Consider the following 18,260-nt stretch of genomic DNA (forward strand, 5'->3'; position numbering starts at 1 on the left):
ATCCCAGTCCGATGCTCTATCCACTGTACCACCGCCTGGTCAGGCTATTTAATTTTTTATATGTAATGAATTCTTGGAAAGTTTTTTTTTTTTTTCTTTTTCTTTTTTTTTTTTTTATTATTTATTATTATTTTTTTTATTTCTATAGAGGCAGAGATAGACAGGGACAGACAGACAGGAACGGAGAGAGGTGAGAAGCATTAATCATCAGTTTCTCGTTGCGTGTTGCGACTTTTTAGTTGTTCATTGATTGCTTTCTCACATGTGCCTTGACCGCGGGCCTTCAGCAGACCAAGTAACCCCCTGCTGGAGCCAGCGACCTTAGGTCTAAGCTGGTGAGCTCTTTGCTCAAGCCGGATGAGCCCGCGCTCAAGCTGGCGACCTCGGGGTTTCGAACCTGGGTCCTTCCGCATCCTAGTCCAACACTCTATCCACTGCGCCACCACCTGGTCAGGCTTGGAAAGTTTATTTTAAAATTATCTGTAAAGTACTAACCAGACATATAGTGTTATTATTAATATCAGTAAATTAGAAAATCTCTAACCCTCACATTTCCATTATGTACTACCCTTTAGACCAGTGGTCCCCAACCCCCGGGCCGTGGACTGGTACTGGTCCATGGGCCATTTGGTACTGGTCCGCAGAGAAAGAATAAATAAATTACATTATTTCCGTTTTATTTATATTTTAAGTCTGAACGATGTTTTATTTTTAAAAAATGACCAGATTCCCTCTGTTACATCCGTCTAAGACTCACTCTTGACGCTTGTCTCGGTCACGTGATATACATTTATCCGTCCCACCCTAAAGTCTGGTCCGTGAAAATATTTTCTGACATTAAACCGGTCCGTGGCCCAAAAAAGGTTGGGGACCACTGCTTTAGACCACCATTGTTATGTCTATGAGGCAATTTATCATGGACAAAAAAAATTATTGATGGCCAACAGTGTGACTAATAATAATTATTATCAATGAACAGTTAGGAAGATGACTGTACATCCCAGTGTGCTTGTGTTAGGACTTCTGTCAGTTCAATCAGGATTTCATCTCGATTTTGACTCATTTACTCTTGCAAGTATCTCAGTTTGGATAATAAATGACATGATTACTTTAGTAATGTGATTTCTGTTTGTTTTTGTTTTTACATTTGAATAACATGTTTGCATCCTCATTTCTCTTGGACAGGTCTAATTTTTTTTTTTTTTTTTTTTGTATTTTTCTGAAGCTGGAAACGGGAGAGACAGTCAGACAGACTCCCGCATGCGCCCGACCGGGATCCACCCAGCATGCCCACCAGGGGCGAGCTCTGCCCACCAGGGGGCAATGCTCTGCCCCTCTGGGGTGTCGCTCTGTTGCGACCAGAGCTACTCTAACGCCTGGGGCAGAGGCCAAGGAGCCATCCCCAGTGCCCGGTCCATCTTTTGCTCCAATGGAGCCTTGGCTGCGGGAGGGGAAGAGAGAGACAGAGAGAAAGGAGAGGGGGAGGGGTGGAGAAGCAAATGGGCGCTTCTCCTGTGTGCCCTGGTTGGGAATCGAACCCAGGACTTCTGCACGCCAGGCCGACGCTCTACCACTGAGCCAACCGGCCAGGGCTGGACAGGTCTAATATTTTTTTTTTAATAATTTTTTTTTATTTTTTACAATTTATTTTTTACATTTTTTTTTATTTATTCATTTTTTTAGAGGAGACACAGAGAGAGGAAAGAGACAGAGAGAGGAAAGAGATAGAAAGAACAGAGGGAGGAGCAGGAAGCATTAACTCCCATATGTGCCTTGACCAGGCAAGCCTGGGGTTTCAAACCGGCGACCTCAGCATTCCAGGTTGATGCTTTTACCCACTGCGCCACCACAGGTTAGGCTGGACAGGTCTAATTTTAATGAATCTCGTGGGTCTATCATAATTTGAATGGCTGCTTCAAATAAGAAATTTGTTGCTGCCTGAGCATGTGGTGGCACAGTGGATAGAGCATTGACCTGGGACACTGAGGACCCAGGTTTGAAATCCCAAGGTCACTGGCTTGAGCACAGGCTCACCAGCTTGAGCCATGAGGTCGCCGGCTTGAGTGTGGACCATAGAAATGACCCCATGTTTGCTGGCTTGAGCCCAGAGGTTGCTGGGCTTGAAGACCAAGGTCACTGGCTTGAGGCCAAGGTTGCTGGCTTGAGCAGGTGGACATTGGCTCGGCTGGAGTCCTCCAGTCAAGGCACATATGAGAAAACAATCAATGAACAACTAAAGTGGTGCAACTATGAATTGATGCTTCTCATCTCTCTCCCTGTCTGTCTCTGTCTTTCCCTCTCCTTCCACCCCCCTCACCAAAGAAACAAATTTTGTTGCTATAAATCCTGCCATTTTATAAAATATTATGCTATTTTTAAGCATTTGTTAATTGTAATTTATTGAATAGTCAATAAATTGACTTCTATCAATATATAAAAAGCAAAGTAAAATTCAATAGTATATAGCAAGTGCGTTAAGATTTACCTGTCAACAGCTTTCCCAGGGCATAATTGTATCTGGTAGTAGATATAGCTGAAATTTCAAACACAGTGCATGTATTAATACAGCTTTTTAAAAATATGTTAGAATTTTATTTATTGACACTTGGGGGATATTCATGATGAATTATTAAGTGAGAAAAACAAGTTGCAGAGCAAAGTTAAAGTGTAAACTTAGTTTTTATTGATATTAGAGGGAAAGGGGAAAGGAGAGAGAGGGAGACATCAATTTGTTGTTCCACTTATTTATGCATTCATTGGCTGATTCCTGTATGTGCCCACACCGGAGATTGAACCCACAACCTTGGGATGGTACTCTAACCCCCTGAGCTACCTAGCCAGGGCTAAAGTTAGTTTTGTTTTGTTTTTATTGATTTCGGTGAGAGAGGAAGGGAGAGAGAGAGAAAAAAACAGGAATGTCAAGCTATTCCTGCATGTGCCCCGATCAGGGATTGAATCAGCAACCCGTGTGTTTTGGGATGATAGTTCAACCAAATGAGCTGTCTGGCCAGGGCTAAACTCAGTTTTTTTAAATTTAAATATAGAAGACAGTAAAAACCCTTATATATTAAACTATATTTGTGCTTATGTTTTTTGGGGCATGGGAAAATCTTTTAATATATATTGTGTAAGGATTTGGAGGGGAATGGAGGAGATTTTGAAAGATTAATAATTTTTTAATAATTTATTTATTCATTTTAGAAAGGAGAGAGAGAGCAAAGAGAGAGAGAGAGACAGAGAGAGAGAAGGGGGGGAGGAGCAGGAAGCATCAACTCCCACATGCGCCTTGACCAGGCAAGCCCAGGTTTTCGAACCGGCAACCTCAGCATTTCCAGGTCGACGCCCCATCCACTGCGCCACCACAGGTCAGGCTAATTTTGTTTTTTATTTTACTTTTTTGTATTCCTTCATTGGTTTTCAAGAACAAGGAAAATAAACTTGTATAAGTAAGAAATATGGTTTCCAAAACATTTTTTTATCTTGATTTTTTTAAAGCTGCTTTTAACTTTTTTAGTGAGTTAATGAAGTAAAGAAAGTAAAAATAGCTCTGGCTGGTTGGCTCAGTGGTAGAGCGTCGGCCTGGCGTGCGGGGGACCCGGGTTCGATTCCCGGCCAGGGCACATAGGAGAAGCGCCCATTTGCTTCTCCACCCACCACCCCCTCCTTCCTCTCTGTCTCTCTCTTCCCCTCCTGCAGCCAAGGCTCCATTGGAGCAAAGATGGCCCGGGCGCTGGGGATGGCTCCTTGGCCTCTGCCCCAGGTGCTAGAGTGGCTCTGGTTGCGGCAGAGCGACGCCCCAGAGGGGCAGAGCATCGCCCCCTGGTGGGCAGAGCATCGCCCCTGATGGGCGTGCCGGGTGGATCCCGGCTGGTCGGGCGCATGCGGGAGTCTGTCTGTCTGTCTCTCCCCGTTTCCAGCTTCAGAAAAATACAAAAAAAAAAAAAAGAGTTAACATGTAAATCTTCTCTTGGGTTTAGGAGAGGCAATTCCCAACTTTTTGATGTGCGAATTTTAATTTTTTAATTTAATTTAATTTATTTATTTATATTTTTTACAGAGACAGAGAGTGAGTCAGAGAGAGGGATAGACAGGGACAGACAGACAGGAACGGAGAGAAATGAGAAGCATCAATCATTAGTTTTTTTTCATTGCGGTTGCAACACCTTAGTTGTTCACTGATTGCTTTCTCATATGTGCCTTGACTGTGGGGCTACAGCAGACCAAGTAACCCCTTGCTGGAGCTGGTGACCTCGAGGTCTCGAACCTGGGTCCTCCGCATCCCAGTCTGACGCTCTATCCACTGCGCCACCGCCTGGTCAGGCCGAATTTTAATTTAATAAATTAAGGTCATTTAACAACTTAAACAAGGACCCCAGTTTCTTCATCTCTGAAATGTCTTCAAGTGTCCCTTTGCCAGGAGACACTGATCTCCAAGGTCCTGTTTAGCCCGAACACACCATGAGTCTATTGTATTTCACTTATTTTTAAATACTCTTTTTTTTAGATTTTAACACTCTGAAATTAGAATGCATTTTATAATCAGTGGTTCTTTCAATTGTCATTGGCTGTTTTTCTCACATTTTTATTATCTCCACAATTTAGATATCTTATTTATGATACAAAATACTTCTACTTTTCAGTGCCCTTTTTATTTATTTATTTTTCATGAACGGTAATCTTGGCTCCTTCCTGGGCTTTCCTTGCTCCTGAACCATCAGATTCACTCACATCACCTAGCCATTCTCGATAGGAGAAGTGAGTAGATATATTATTTGGGTGTGAAAGGATTTTGTGCATCCTTACATAACTGGTATTTATGCAACTGCTGCTTGAGAAGTTAGGTAAATATAGATATAACTTTCAGGTATCCAATTTAGTGCTCCTGAATTTGGTTAGTCTCTATTATAATTTTGCCTGGTGTTTGCTTTTTTTAAAAAATATTTTATTTATTGATTTTACAGAGAAGGTGGGTAGCAAGAAGCATCAACTCATAGTTGCTTCACTTTAGTTGTTCATTGATTTCTTGTTGTATGTGCCTTAACCAGGCAAGCCCAGGGTTTTGAACCTGCAACTCAGCATTCCAGGTCGATGCTTTATCCACTGCACCACCACAGGCCAGGCAGGTGTTTGCTTTTTAATTAAAGTATAATACACATACAGAAAAGTGCATAAATTGATATATATAGCTCATGGCTTTCCACAGAGTAAACATATCTGTGTAACTAATGCTCTCAGGAAACCAAATCCCCATAGACCCTTCCCACTCATTATCACCTTGCTGTTTTCTTTTTAATGTAGTGAAAGTGCACATGGTGATTCTGTTGGTTCATAAGTGGGTGGCTCATGGTTTTCGTGGGTGGGTCTGCTGGAAGGAGCTCCAGCCTTGTAGGCATAGTGATCCTGTTGCTTTTCATTTGTATGAATTTAAGCAAGGTACTTTTTAGAACTTCATTCCTCTTTGATAAAATGAAAACTGTGTCTATCTCACAGCTGCTGTGAGCATCATGTGAAGTACATATTTTGTAAATAGGAAACATTGTCAGTGGTAAAAGTTATATAGAATTGCTTGTCTTATTTTGTAAGAGAGGTAGAATCCCAAGCAGGAGATGACATGAACCTGAAGTAAGGAGAGAAAATGAAGTTTGTCTGATCCCTAAGCCCTATTCTCAACTACCTGTATTGTCTACTTTTTATTTTATTTTTTCTTTTGTTTAAAATTGGTGGCTGACCAGGCGGTGGCGCAGTGGATAGAGCATCGGCCTGGGATGCTGAGGGCCCAGGTTCAAAACCTCAAGGTCGCTAGCTTGAGCGCAGGCTCGTCCAGCTTGAGCGTGGGCTCGCCAGCTTGAATGTGGGATTATAGGCATAACCCCATGGTCACTGGCTTGAGCCCAAAGGTCACTGGCTTGAAGCCCAAGGTCACTGGCTTTGTTTAAGGTTGCAGGCTTGAGCAAGGTGTTGCTCTTTCTGTTGGAGCCCCCAGGTCAAGGCACATATGAGAAAGCAATCAATGCACAACTAAGGTGCCACAATCAAGAATTGATGCTTCTCGGCCCTGGCCGGTTAGCTCAGTGGTAGAGCGTCGGCCTGGCGTGCGGGGGACCCGGGTTCGATTCCCGGCCAGGGCACATAGGAGAAGTGCCCATTTGCTTCTCCACCCCCCCCCTTCCTCTCTGTCTCTCTCTTCCCCTCCTGCAGCCAAGGCTCCATTGGAGCAAAGATGGCCCAGGCGCTGGGGATGGCTCCTTGGCCTCTGCCCCAGGCGCTGGAGTGGCTCTGGTTGCAGCAGAGCTACGCCCCGGAGGGGCAGAGCGTAGCCCCCTGGTGGGCGTGCCAGGTGGATCCCGGTCAGGCACATGCAGGAGTCTGTCTGGTTGGCTCAGTGGTAGAGCGTCGGCCTGGCGTGCGGGGGACCCGGGTTTGATTCCCGGCCAGGGCACATAGGAGAAGCGCCCATTTGCTTCTTCACCCCCCACCCCCTCCTTCCTCTCTGTCTCTCTCTTCCCCTCCCGCAGCCAAGGCTCCATTGGAGCAAAGATGGCCCGGGTGCTGGGAATGGCTCCTTGGCCTCTGCCCCAGGCGCTAGAGTGGCTCTGGTTGCGGCAGAGCGACGCCCCGGAGGGGCTGAGCATCGCCCCCTGGTGGGCAGAGCATCGCCCCTGGTGGGCGTGCCGGGTGGATCCCGGTCGGGCGCATGCGGGAGTCTGTCTGTCTCTCCCCGTTTCCAGCTTCAGAAAAATACAAAAAAAAAAAAAGAATTGATGCTTCTCGCCTGGCCAGGCAGTGGCGCAGTGGATAAAGCGTCGGACTGGGATGCAGAAAGACCCAGGTTCAAGATCCCGAGGTTGCCAGCTTGAGCGCGGACTCATCGGGTTTGAGCAAGGCTCACCAGCTTGAGCCCAAGGTCACTGGCTCGAGCAAGGGGTCACTCGGTCTGCTGTAGCCCCCTGGTCAAGGCACATATGAGAAATCAATCAATGGACAACTAAGGAACTGCAACGAAGAATTGATGTATCTCATCTTTCTCCCTTCCTGTCTGTCTGTCTCTGTCTCTTTCTCTGACTCTCTCTGTCTCTGCCACAAAATAAAAAGAGTTGATGCTTTTTTTTTTTTTTTTGTATTTTTCTGAAGCTGGAAACAGGGAGAGACAGTCAGACAGACTCCCGCATGTGCCGACCGGGATCCACCCGGCACGCCCACCAGGGGCGATGCTCTGCCCACCAGGGGGCGATGCTCTGCCCCTCTGGGGAGTCGCTCTGCCGCAACCAGAGCCACTCCAGCGCCTGGGGCAGAGGCCAAGGAGCCATCCCCAGCACCCGGGCCATCTTTGCTCCAATGGAGCCTCGCTGCGGGAGGGGAAGAGAGAAACAGAGAGGAAGGAGGAGGGCAGTGGAGAAGTAAATGGGCGCCTCTCCTATGTGCCCTGGCCGGGAATCGAACCTGGGTCCTTCACACGCCAGGCCGACGCTCTACCACTGAGCCAACCGGCCAGGGCTAGAGTTGATGCTTCTTATCTCTCTCCTTGTCTGTCCCTCTTGCTCTTTCTCTCACTAAAAAAAATAAAATAAATAAGTAAAAAAGTATGGTGTGGTCACTAGTTTTCTGTTAAATTTACCCCAAATGGAATTAATGAAGGACCTAAAAGGAATTCTCAGATATCTGGAATTTCTCTATTTGTCCTCTCTTTTTTTTTTCCCCTACCTCTCTCTTTTCACCCCCCCCACCTCTCCCTGGCAATCCAGACTAACAAATTTCAATAGCAAATGAATATACTACCTTCTTATAGGCCTAATAAGCATGCATGATCCTATCATAGACCCTCTCTTCTGATTATAGTTACTCTGTTCCAAATGTGACTCACATCAATATTTCTAGTCCTGCGTCATTTTTCACCAGTTACTGGATTTTCCTAATTGTATATTCAGTAGACGCCTCAGGTCTAAAACCAAACTCAAACTGCCTGCCAGTATAGCATGATGGTTTAGATTATAGACTTTAAAGTGAGACAGATGAGGGTTTGAATCTTAATTCTGCTACTTATTGGCCTCATGATCTTGAATAGGTTGTTCAACATCTTGAAATCTCTTCTGTTAAAGAAGGTATTAATAGTACTTGCTTGATGGAGTTTTTTTGTGTGTGTGTGGCAGAGACAGAGAGAGTCAGAGAGAGGGACAGATAGGGACAAACAGGAAGGGAGAGAGATGAGAAACATCAATTTTTTGTTGTGTTTCCTTAGTTGTTCATTAATTGATTTCTCATATGTGCCTTGATGGGGAGGGCGGGAGGGTGCTACAGCAGACTGAGTGACCCCTTGCTCAAGCCAGCGACCTTGGGCTCAAGCTGATGAGCCTTGTTCAAACCAGATGAGCCCGTGCTCAAGCTGGCGACCTCGGGATCTCGAACCTGGGTCCTCCACATCCTAGTCCGACGCTCTGTCCACTGTGCCACCACCTGGTTAGGCCTTGCTTGATGGAGTTAATACAAGTACTCAAGGAATGAGGTTCTTATTATTACTTACGCATTTTTTCACTTTTGGCATACAAGTTTAACCATTCACTTAAGCTATGAAATTTAGAAGTGATTCTATAGTCTTCCTTTTCTCATTCTTCATTTATAATTATCAGGGCCTATCATAAGTAATTCTCAAAGCAATTGCCTTCTTTTTTTTTTTTTCATTACTGCCTTTAGACATATATTACAGTTTGCTTGGAATAAACAATGGTTTTACACTCAGTCTGAAAAGCTTAGTAGAACTACAGAACTGACTCAGGAACCAGGTGAAAGCAGAGGAGACAGGGCTACGATCATCCTTTACTTCAAACCAGCTAGTTTCATCTGTATCCTGGAATCTATATAAAGATTATATCAGAAGAGAGTTCACTTTTAAAATATAATTTGGAACATTTTATTCATACAAAAATATCAAGTACCTCCTATGTGCCAAGCATTGTCCTAAATTCTAAGAACTCAGTGGTGAGCACACAAGTATGATTTTATGGAATATATCGTAGTAGGAAAAAGAAATTAATGAAATACAAAAAAATTAGAAACTATGAGTGCTATGAAGGAATGGAATATGGTGCTATGCATAGTAGGTACTTGACCTAATCTAGGCAGTAGGAGAGGCTACATGAGAAGGTAATGTTTGAGCTGAGATACGAAGGACAAAATAGAATTAACTAGGTAAAGAGGTAGGGCAAGAGAGCTTCTGGTAGAAAGAAGGGCGTGGACAACACTAGACCATACATGGATGTAACTTTCAACCTCTAATAGCAGCCAGCATTTGTCTCTGTACCAGGTATTGTGCTTACCCTTTACACATACCATCTTCTTAATTCCTAATAATGACCCTCTGAAAAAGTACTGCTATTACTCCCATTTTTACAAATGGGGAAACTGGGAACACAGAGAAGTTAAATAACTTGCCCAAGGTTACACAGCTAGTAAACTATAGAGCCAGGATTTTATTAGGCAGTCTTAACTCCAGACCCCATGCTCTTAGCCATTATGCTATATTGCATTGCTCTTGTTTCTTAGCATTCCAGCCTGAACTTCATACAGACCGGAACATAGATCTGATCTATGTTACTCTCCTTTACTTTCTCCCTTTATTTGTTTTTAATTTATTAATTTGAGAGAGAGAAGGGAGAGAGGGAGAGAAACATCGATTTGTTATTCCTCTTATTTATGCATTTATTGTTTAATTCTTGTATGTGGCCTGACTGGGAACTGAACCTGTTACCTTGGCATAGCAGGATGATGCTTTACCCACCCTGGGGTTTACTCCCTCCCTTTAGAAACCTTGTTTTCCAGCGCCTGCAGGATAAATTTGAATTCCTTAGCATGATGTAAGTGCCGCAGAATTTAGTAGTACTTAGCCTCATCATCTGCTACACCTTCCTAAAACTGCATGCCATTGCTCAAATGTAATTAGCTCTGTTTTTGCATATGCTGTTCTCCCTTACCTAGAAATGCTGTGTTTTACTTCTCTTTTGGTGAAGCGCTATTCATCGGAGTAAAGCCTTAAGTACTCAGGTTAACTGTTACTTCCTAGATAAAGCTTTCCTCTTCATCCTCTTCTAAATTGATCATTCCTTCACAGCTCTTCAAAAACAGTAAATTCCGTAATCCCATTCTGAAGTTTTTTCATCAAAGCAAGAATCTTTTTTTGTTTTAATTTTTTAATTTATTTTTAATTTTTTATTTATTCATTTTAGAGAGGAGAGGGAGAGACAGAGAGAGAGAGAGAGAGGAGAGAGATAGAGAGAGAGAAGGGGGAGGAGCTAGAAGCATCAACTCCCATATGTGCCTTGACCAGGCAAGCCCAGGGTTTCAAACCGGCAACCTCAGCATTTCCAGGTTGACGCTTTATCCACTGCGCCACCACAGGTCAGGCCCAAAGCAAGAATCTTAAAGGTCTTTAACACCCCCTACCTTTCCCATACCCTCACATCCTAAAAGCTTGAGTCTGCCTCTGCAAAGCGTTTTTAGTTCTTACTGCCCTGCCCTAGAAGCAGCAGTTTTATCTCTGCCACTGTTGCTACCTGGCTGTGTGCTCTGCCTCTGGACCCGATGTTGTGCCAAACCTGTCTTTTAAAAAAGCACGCACAGCCTGGCCTGTGGTGGAGCAGTGGATAAGGTGTCAACCTGGCACGCTGAGGTTGCTGGTTCAAGACCCCTGGCTTGCCCGGTCAAGGCACATACAAGAAGCAACTGTGAATTGGTGCTTCCCATTCCTCCTTCTCCATGCCTTTCTCTTTCTGTCTAAATCAATAAAATAAAATCTTTTTTTTTTTTTAAAAAAACACGCACAGCCCTGGCCGGTTGGCTCAGTGGTAGAGCGTCGGCCTGGCATGCAGGAGTCCCGGGTTCGATTCCCGGCCAGGGCACACAAGAGAAGCGCCCATCTGCTTCTCCACCCCTCTCCTCCTTCTCTGTCTCTCTCTTCCCCTCCTGCAGCCAAGGCTCCACTGGAGCAAAAGTTGGCCCGGGTGCTAGGGGTGGCTCTATGGCCTCTGCCTCAGGCGCTAGAATGACTCTGGTTGCAACAGAGCAACGCCCCAGATGGGCAGAGCATCGCCCCCTGGTGGGCATGCCGGGTGGATCCTGGTCGGGCGCATGCGGGAGTCTGTCTGACTGCCTCCCTGTTTCCAACGTCAGAAAAATACAAAAAATAAATAAATAAAAAAGCACGCACAAGGATGCCATTCTCCTGCTTAGGATTCTTCAGTGCCTCCCACTGCTCTTAAGTAAGTCACTGCTGCCTCTACTAGACTTTTCAATATTCTTTCACCTTCCTTTCAGCACTACCTAAGTTTGTGTTCTTTGGCCTCATATTAAGGTGACTTAATAGGTATATTTGTTTCTCCACAAGATAATGAGACTATCTAATTCACCTTTGAGTTTCTAATACACTATATATAGTTATTTATTTCATGTTTAGAGTTGAATGTTCTGAATAAATTTTATTAATTCCAAGTAAAGAGTAACATATTTTACATATTTTGGAACATTTGTGTTGCAAATAGATTTAAAAACATAATAATAAAGGTTTGGTCCTAAAGGGAAAATTCAGTTTTGTTTTGTTTTTTACAGAGACAGAGAGTCAGCGAGAGGGATAGATAGGGACAGACAGACAGGAACAGAGAGAGATGAGAAGCATCAATCATTAGTTTTTCGTCACGACACCTTAGTTGTTCAGTGATTGCTTTCTCTTATGTGCTTGACCACAGGCCTCCAGCAGACCGAGTAACCCTTTGCTGGAGCCAGCGACCTTGGGTCCATGCTGGTGAGCTTTTGCTCAAACCAGATGAGCTCATGCTCAAGCTGGTGACCTCGGGGTGTCGAACCTGGGTCCCAGTCTGACGCTTTATCCACTGCGCCACCGCCTGGTCAGGCGAAAATTTCAGTTTTTAGGAAAATTGCTTGTGAGGAATTTTGTACTTCTCAGGGATGCTGGGTACATGGGATGTTATTTTATCTGGCGCTTTTCAAGTTACCTAGCATCTTTAAAAATGTAGAAAATGATACCTGCCTTGCTCATTTCATGAGCTGTGGCAGAAACAATTTGTTCAGATAATGCGTTAAGTGCTTTGTACACGAAGGATTATAGTGATGAGATAAGTCAAGGATATGGCTGACTCTCTCAAGCACACTGGAGAGAGAGCACTGGATTTAGAAGACTTGAGATCTGGCTTTGCAACCTTGGTGGTTTACTTTGAGGCAGGTATTTTCTTTTTTCTGAGACTTAGGTTTCTAGTCTATAAAATTGGAATAGACCTGCTTGGCTCTTAGGGTTCTTTGGTGGAATGGGATCAATTGAATGTGAGACATAGCCTTCCTTAAATTCTTAAAATCTGTTTGGATGTTAGGGTATTTGTTTTGTTTTATCATGGTATTTTAGATACTATTCTATTTTACTTTACTTTTTAGTAACATATTGACAAATTTGATTCTTGAGTCGATCTAGCATCTATTTATTTTTTTAGCGAGAGAGATACATAAAGCAAGAGAGACAGACAAGCAGACAGACAAGAAGGAAGAGAGATGAGAAGCATCAACCCCTAGTTGCAGCACTTTAGTTGTTCATTGATAGTTTCTCATATGTGCCTTGACTGGGATGTGGGGCTTCAGTCAAGCCAGTGACCCCTTGCTCAAGCCAGCTACCTTTGGGCTCAAGCCAGTGACCATGGGGTCATGTTGATGATCTCAGGCTCAAGCTAGGGACCCCCGCACTCAAGCTGGTGAGCCTGCGCACAAGCTGGATGAGCCCACAATCAAGCTGGTGACCTTGGGGTTTCCAACCTGTGACCTTAGCATCCCAGGTTGACAGTCTATCCACTCAGCCACCACCAGTCAGACCAATCTAGCATCTATTTATAAACCCTGCCACTGTCAATATTTTTTTTTATTCATTATAGAGAGGGGAGAGAGAGTGAGAGTGAGAGAGAGAGAGAGAGAGAGAGAAGGGGGGAGGAGCAGGAAGCATCAACTCCCATATGTGCCTTGACCAGGCAAGCCCAGGGTTTTGAACCGGCAACCTCAGCGTTTCCAGGTTGACGCTTTATCCACTGCGCCACCACAGGTCAGGCCACTGTCAATATTTTTGTTTGTTCATTTCTGTTCGTGGTTAAAGGCATCCTGGTGTGGTAGAAGGAGAAATGAATTTGGAACCAAAAAGAGTCTCAGTGATGTGTAGGGAGGTGGAGACATGGAAGTTAAAGGAGAAGGTTGGGGAAGGAAGATAGAAAGGGACAGAAGATGAGAGATGTCATCTAAGTTTTGTACCTACATAGAGCCTGTTAGAAGCAAACCAGATCTGGGGCAGAGTCCCTGTTCTCCAAGCTTATATTCTGAAATCACAAGTTGTCTCAAATCAGCAGACCTTGCTCAGGCATACAAAAATATGTCGACCTGGAACGCTGAGGTCGCCGGTTTGAAACCCTGGGCTTGCCTGGTCAAGGCACATATAGGAGTTGATGCTTCCTGCTTCTCTCCCCCTCTCTAAAATTAATAAATAAATCTTTTTTAAAAATTGTAAAATGTTTGTCTCAGGCAGGAGGTAGCAGATCCTCAGCACAGTTGTCACATATTTCAGCATAAATATAGGGTGGGAATACCTGACCATTAAGGTGTCTTTCAACCTTGAGATTCCATGATTTGTTGACCAGGTATAGAAAGCTGTTTTATTTTGGCTTTTTAGACTAATATAATTATAAATTGAATTTTTTTTTTTAAATTTATGAAACCTTGTAGATTCCCTGAGTATAGCAACAGTCACTTTCATTGTGCCCCACGCAAAGCTGGTATTCCCAGTTCCTAAGGACCTCCTCCTTTCACCAGGATTAATGAAGCACCCACATACGCCTTGCTTTGAGGATAACACTCACAGGATAACACAGTGCTGGTTTTTTAGAGGACTTGATTTTTTTTTTTTTTTTTTTTTTGAAAGGAAGACCTAATCAGTGAAGTTTTGAACAGATTCTAAGGAAATTAGTTTTATTGCAAGATTCTTGTTCTGTTGTTGAGGACGGTGTGTTGGAGAGTCATGGGAATTGTTGGAGGTACTTTAGCTATTCTCTAATCTAGTCTCCTTTTACTGGTCCCAAGCTAGGGGGAGTGATTGTCTAGAGTTACAAATTTAGTAAAGGCGGTAGTGGAGATCCAGAACCTCCAAGGGCTTCCAACACGAAATCTAGTGTGTTTTCTACCACTAGCAAGACTCTCCCAGAGTTGCAAATCTTTACATTAAATTGTTCCCACTTCAGTTTCTTTTACTTTTGACATCATCATTTCTATGTTTGTGAGCAAACACTGTGCTAGATAAATTACTTGTAGGGGACAGAGTCATTTACTCATCTGCAACAGTGAAACAGAGTGACCTGGTTCTTAGGTGTTTTGTAGAAAGTCCTTCTTGAGGGAGAATTGAATAGGGCCTTTTGGACGTTATAATGAATCCTCTCTGGGTTTTTATTTGCCTCTGCTTTTCTCCCCGGGAAGCTGCAGGCTTACCAACACTGTCTCATTATTCAGTCACTACCCTCTAGAGAGGGAGAATGAGACCTGATAAATAAGCCTCAGGTCAGGGTTCTGAAACAGCAGCTCTTCCCTCTAGCCAGTGGCGTTTCCCCAGCCTTCTTTTTCCATAGCTTCTCACCTTTGAGATAGATACAACATCCCTGTTAGTAGGAGACTCTCTTTCCATGCTTGCTGCTCCAGAGGAGTTTTGGTCCTTCAGTGTTTGTCAAAGCTCTTGGATTTCCAGAAATAGTCTTAGTGTTTACTTTTGAAATTAGAACTGTTTGGTTGTTTTGATTAAAAAAGTTGATTTTTATGAGGATGTAGAGGTTCCAATCTTCTTTGAGCCACCAGAGGATGTGCTAGCCTTTTTATTCATTCATTCAGTGATTCTTTTTTTTAATATATTTTTTTTAATTTTTAATTTTTTTATTATTTATTCATTTTAGAGAGGAGAGGGAGAGACAGGGAGAGAGAGAGAGAGAGAGAGAGAGAGAGAGAGAGAGGAGAGACAGAGAGAGAGAAGGGGGGAGGAGCTGGAAGCATCAACTCCCATATGTGCCTTGACCAGACAAGCCCAGGGTTTCGAAACGGCGACCTCAGCATTTCCAGGTCGATGCTTTATCCATTGTGCCACCACAGGTCAAACCTCCATGATTCTTTAAGAGCAGTAGAGAATAATGTGGAAACCAGATAGACAACTTCTACTTATGTGACTAAGCCATTTAATTCCTGAGCTTCAGCTTTCCTCATGTTTATTTTTATTATTATTTATTTACTTATTTACTTATTTTTGAGAGAGACAGAGAAAGGGACAGATAGGGACAGACAGACAGAAGGGGAGAGAGATGAGAAGCATCAGTTCTTCATTGTGGCACCTTAGTAATTCATTGATTACTATCTCATATGAGCCTTGACTGAGGGGGCTGCAGCAGAGCAAGTGACCCCTTGCTCAAGACAATGACCTTGAGTTCAAGCCAGCGACCTTGGGCTTCAAGCCATTGACCTTTGGGCTCAAGCCAGCAACCATGGGGTCATGTCTGTGATCCTAGGCTCAAGCTAGTAAGCCCCTGCTCAAGCTAGTGAGCCCACACTCAAGTCAGATGAGCCTGTGCCCAAGCCTGACCTTGGGGTTTTGAATCTGGGTTCGCTGCATCCTAGGCCAACACTTTATCCACTGCGCCACTGCCTGGTCAGGCTATTTTATTTTTATTTTATTTTTTTTATTAAGTGGGAGGCGAGGAGGCAGAGAGACAGACTCCCACATGTGCCCCAACCTGGGTCCACCTAGCAAGCCCCCTTTGGGGCATTGCTCTGCCCATATGGGGCGTTGCTCTGTTGCTCAGCAACTGAGCGATTTTAACACCCTAGGCGAGGCCATGGAGCCATCCTCAGCGCCCGGGGTCAGCTTGCTCAAACCATTCGAGCCAGGGCTGTTTGAAGGGGGGGGGGGGGAGAGAGAGCGAGCGAGAGAGAGAGAGAGAGAGAGAGAGGAGAGAAGTGGGAGAAGGAGGGGTGGAGAAGCATATAGTCACTTCTCCTGTGTGCCCTGATCAGGAATTGAACCTGGGACTTCCAAACACCGGGCCGATGCTCTACTGCTGAGCCAATCGGCCAGGGCCTGTCCTCATCTTTAAAATATAACTGATAAAAAAAAGTATAATGAAACCTACCTTATAGGTTGTCCTGATGATTATTAGATGAGATGACCACATAAGAAGATGGACTCTGGGGACACACCCACTTGGGCTCAAAATTTATCTCCAACACTTACCAGCTATGTGGCCTTTAGGCAAGTTCTTTAATTTTCTAATTCTCAATTTTCTTTTCTGGAAGATAGAGGTAATCATAATATTTGGATTATTGTGTCATTGGGTTATTGTGAGGATTAAATAAAATAAAACATGAAAGTGTTTAGCTTAGTGCCTGGCGTATACTAAATGCTGATTAAATGTTAGGTGTTAATTACAAGAGTAACAGCAATGACAGCGGCAGAAGAAAAACTTCAAGGCATTGATTGCATAGGACAGTGTGGATCCATGAGAGGGTTTTTCCTGCCATCTTTCTGGGAGAGGTCCTGTAGGGACTGAGAGAGCTCTCAGTAATGGTAATATATATTAAAATCTATGACACATATTTTAAACAGGAATAATAAACACCCATGTACCTATCAACCAGCTCAGGAGATATAATATTCCCAGACTCTTTGAAACACCCTGTGTGAAACATCCATCATCAACTCCCTCCAGCCTATATCTGAACGCTATTTGGAATTTTTAGTCATTTGTGATTTTCCTTTTCTTTATAACTTCCTTCTGTCTTTTTCACCTTCCCCTCCCTTTTAATCCCCCTTCTCCCCACTTTAAAAAAAAAATGGTTTTATTGGGGTGGTCAGATTATGTGTTATAGAGTTGTTCACCTGAAACCTGTATGATTTTATTAACCAATGTCACCCCAATAAATTCAATTAAAGATTTAGAAATAAAGGTTTTACCTCTCCTATCCCAGTCTTTTGGGGACGATGAGCAGGGACTGTGGAATAAGACAGGAGCCATGTGGCCTGCCTACTGCCTAGCTAGGCTGGGAGGAGGAGGGCTGGGGAAGTTCTGCTGTCACAGGAGGGGAGTGGTTGGCTGCACTGTGGGGGGAAGGGGGGCTGGAGAAACTGCCAGGCTTCTTGAGCTGTCCTGAGGAGAAGGCCCAGAAGCTTGGCAATTTTGATGGAGAGGTTCCAGAGGACAGTTCAGCCTCTCTGTCTGACACTGCACAATTAGAAGCTGTTGCCTTGAGTTGAGAGCCAAGGGAGGGTAGGGGGTGAAATTTGGATTCTTTTGAGACACAGTATCAACTCTTGCATGTGCTAGGGAGCTTCAGGATTGACTCAATGCCAGATGAGGCCAGGAAATTTTAGCAGACCTGCCTCCTGTTTTTACTGTATACAGTTTCTGCAGTGTTGGTTGTGCCGGTCATTAAATTATGTTTACCCCTTTGCTTTTCTGTAACAGCTTTGGTTTTTGTTTTGCCTGTGCTTTGCTTTGATCATGCTTCTTTGAATAAGAACTTCCTTTCCACCAGCCCTGGATTGGTAGCTCAGTTGATTGGACCTCGTCCTGATGCACTGGGGTTTTAGATTTGATCCCAGTCAGGGCGTGTGTAGGAATCAGCCAATTAATGCATAAATAAGTAGAACAACAAATCTGTTTCTCTCCCTCCCTCTCTCTCCTCCTTCATTTTCTCTTTCCCCTTCTCCCCTTCCTCTCTAAAATCAATAAGTCAAATTAAAAAAAAAGAACTTCCTGCCTGACCAGGCAGTGGCATAGTGAATAGAGCGTTGGCCCGGGATGCAGAAACCCAGGCTTGAAACCCCAAGGTTGCTGTCTTGAGTGCAGGCTCACCGGCTTGAGTGCAGGGTTGCTGGCTTGAATGTGGGATCATAGACATGACCCCATGGTTGCTAACTTGAGCCCAATGTCATTGGCTCTGCTGTAGCCCCCGGTTAAGGCACATATGAGAAAGCAATCAATGAACAACTAAAGTGCTGCAATGAAGAATTGATGCTTCTCTTCTCTCTCCCTTCCTGTATACCCCTATCTGTCCCTCTCTCTGTCTCTCTCGCAAAAAAAACCCAACAAAACTTTTTACCACTAGTAACTATAGTTGATCCTGTAGGAGTAAGCTATAGGGTCTGGGAGAAGAAACGGGGCCATGCAAGGTCTGTGCAGCAGTGGGCCTTGTTCTGATTC

The 18,260-nt window shown here is 44.1% G+C and overlaps 1 protein-coding gene across 3 annotated transcripts in view; it reads left to right on the top strand.

The window, feature by feature from the left end:
- NUMA1 (nuclear mitotic apparatus protein 1) overlaps positions 1-18,260 on the top strand; it is a 99,361-nt gene that overhangs the window by 23,620 nt on the left and 57,481 nt on the right. The window lies entirely within an intron of this gene.

The sequence above is a fragment of the Saccopteryx bilineata genome, chromosome 1, assembly GCF_036850765.1.
Source record: "Saccopteryx bilineata isolate mSacBil1 chromosome 1, mSacBil1_pri_phased_curated, whole genome shotgun sequence".
NCBI lineage: Eukaryota > Metazoa > Chordata > Mammalia > Chiroptera > Emballonuridae > Saccopteryx > Saccopteryx bilineata.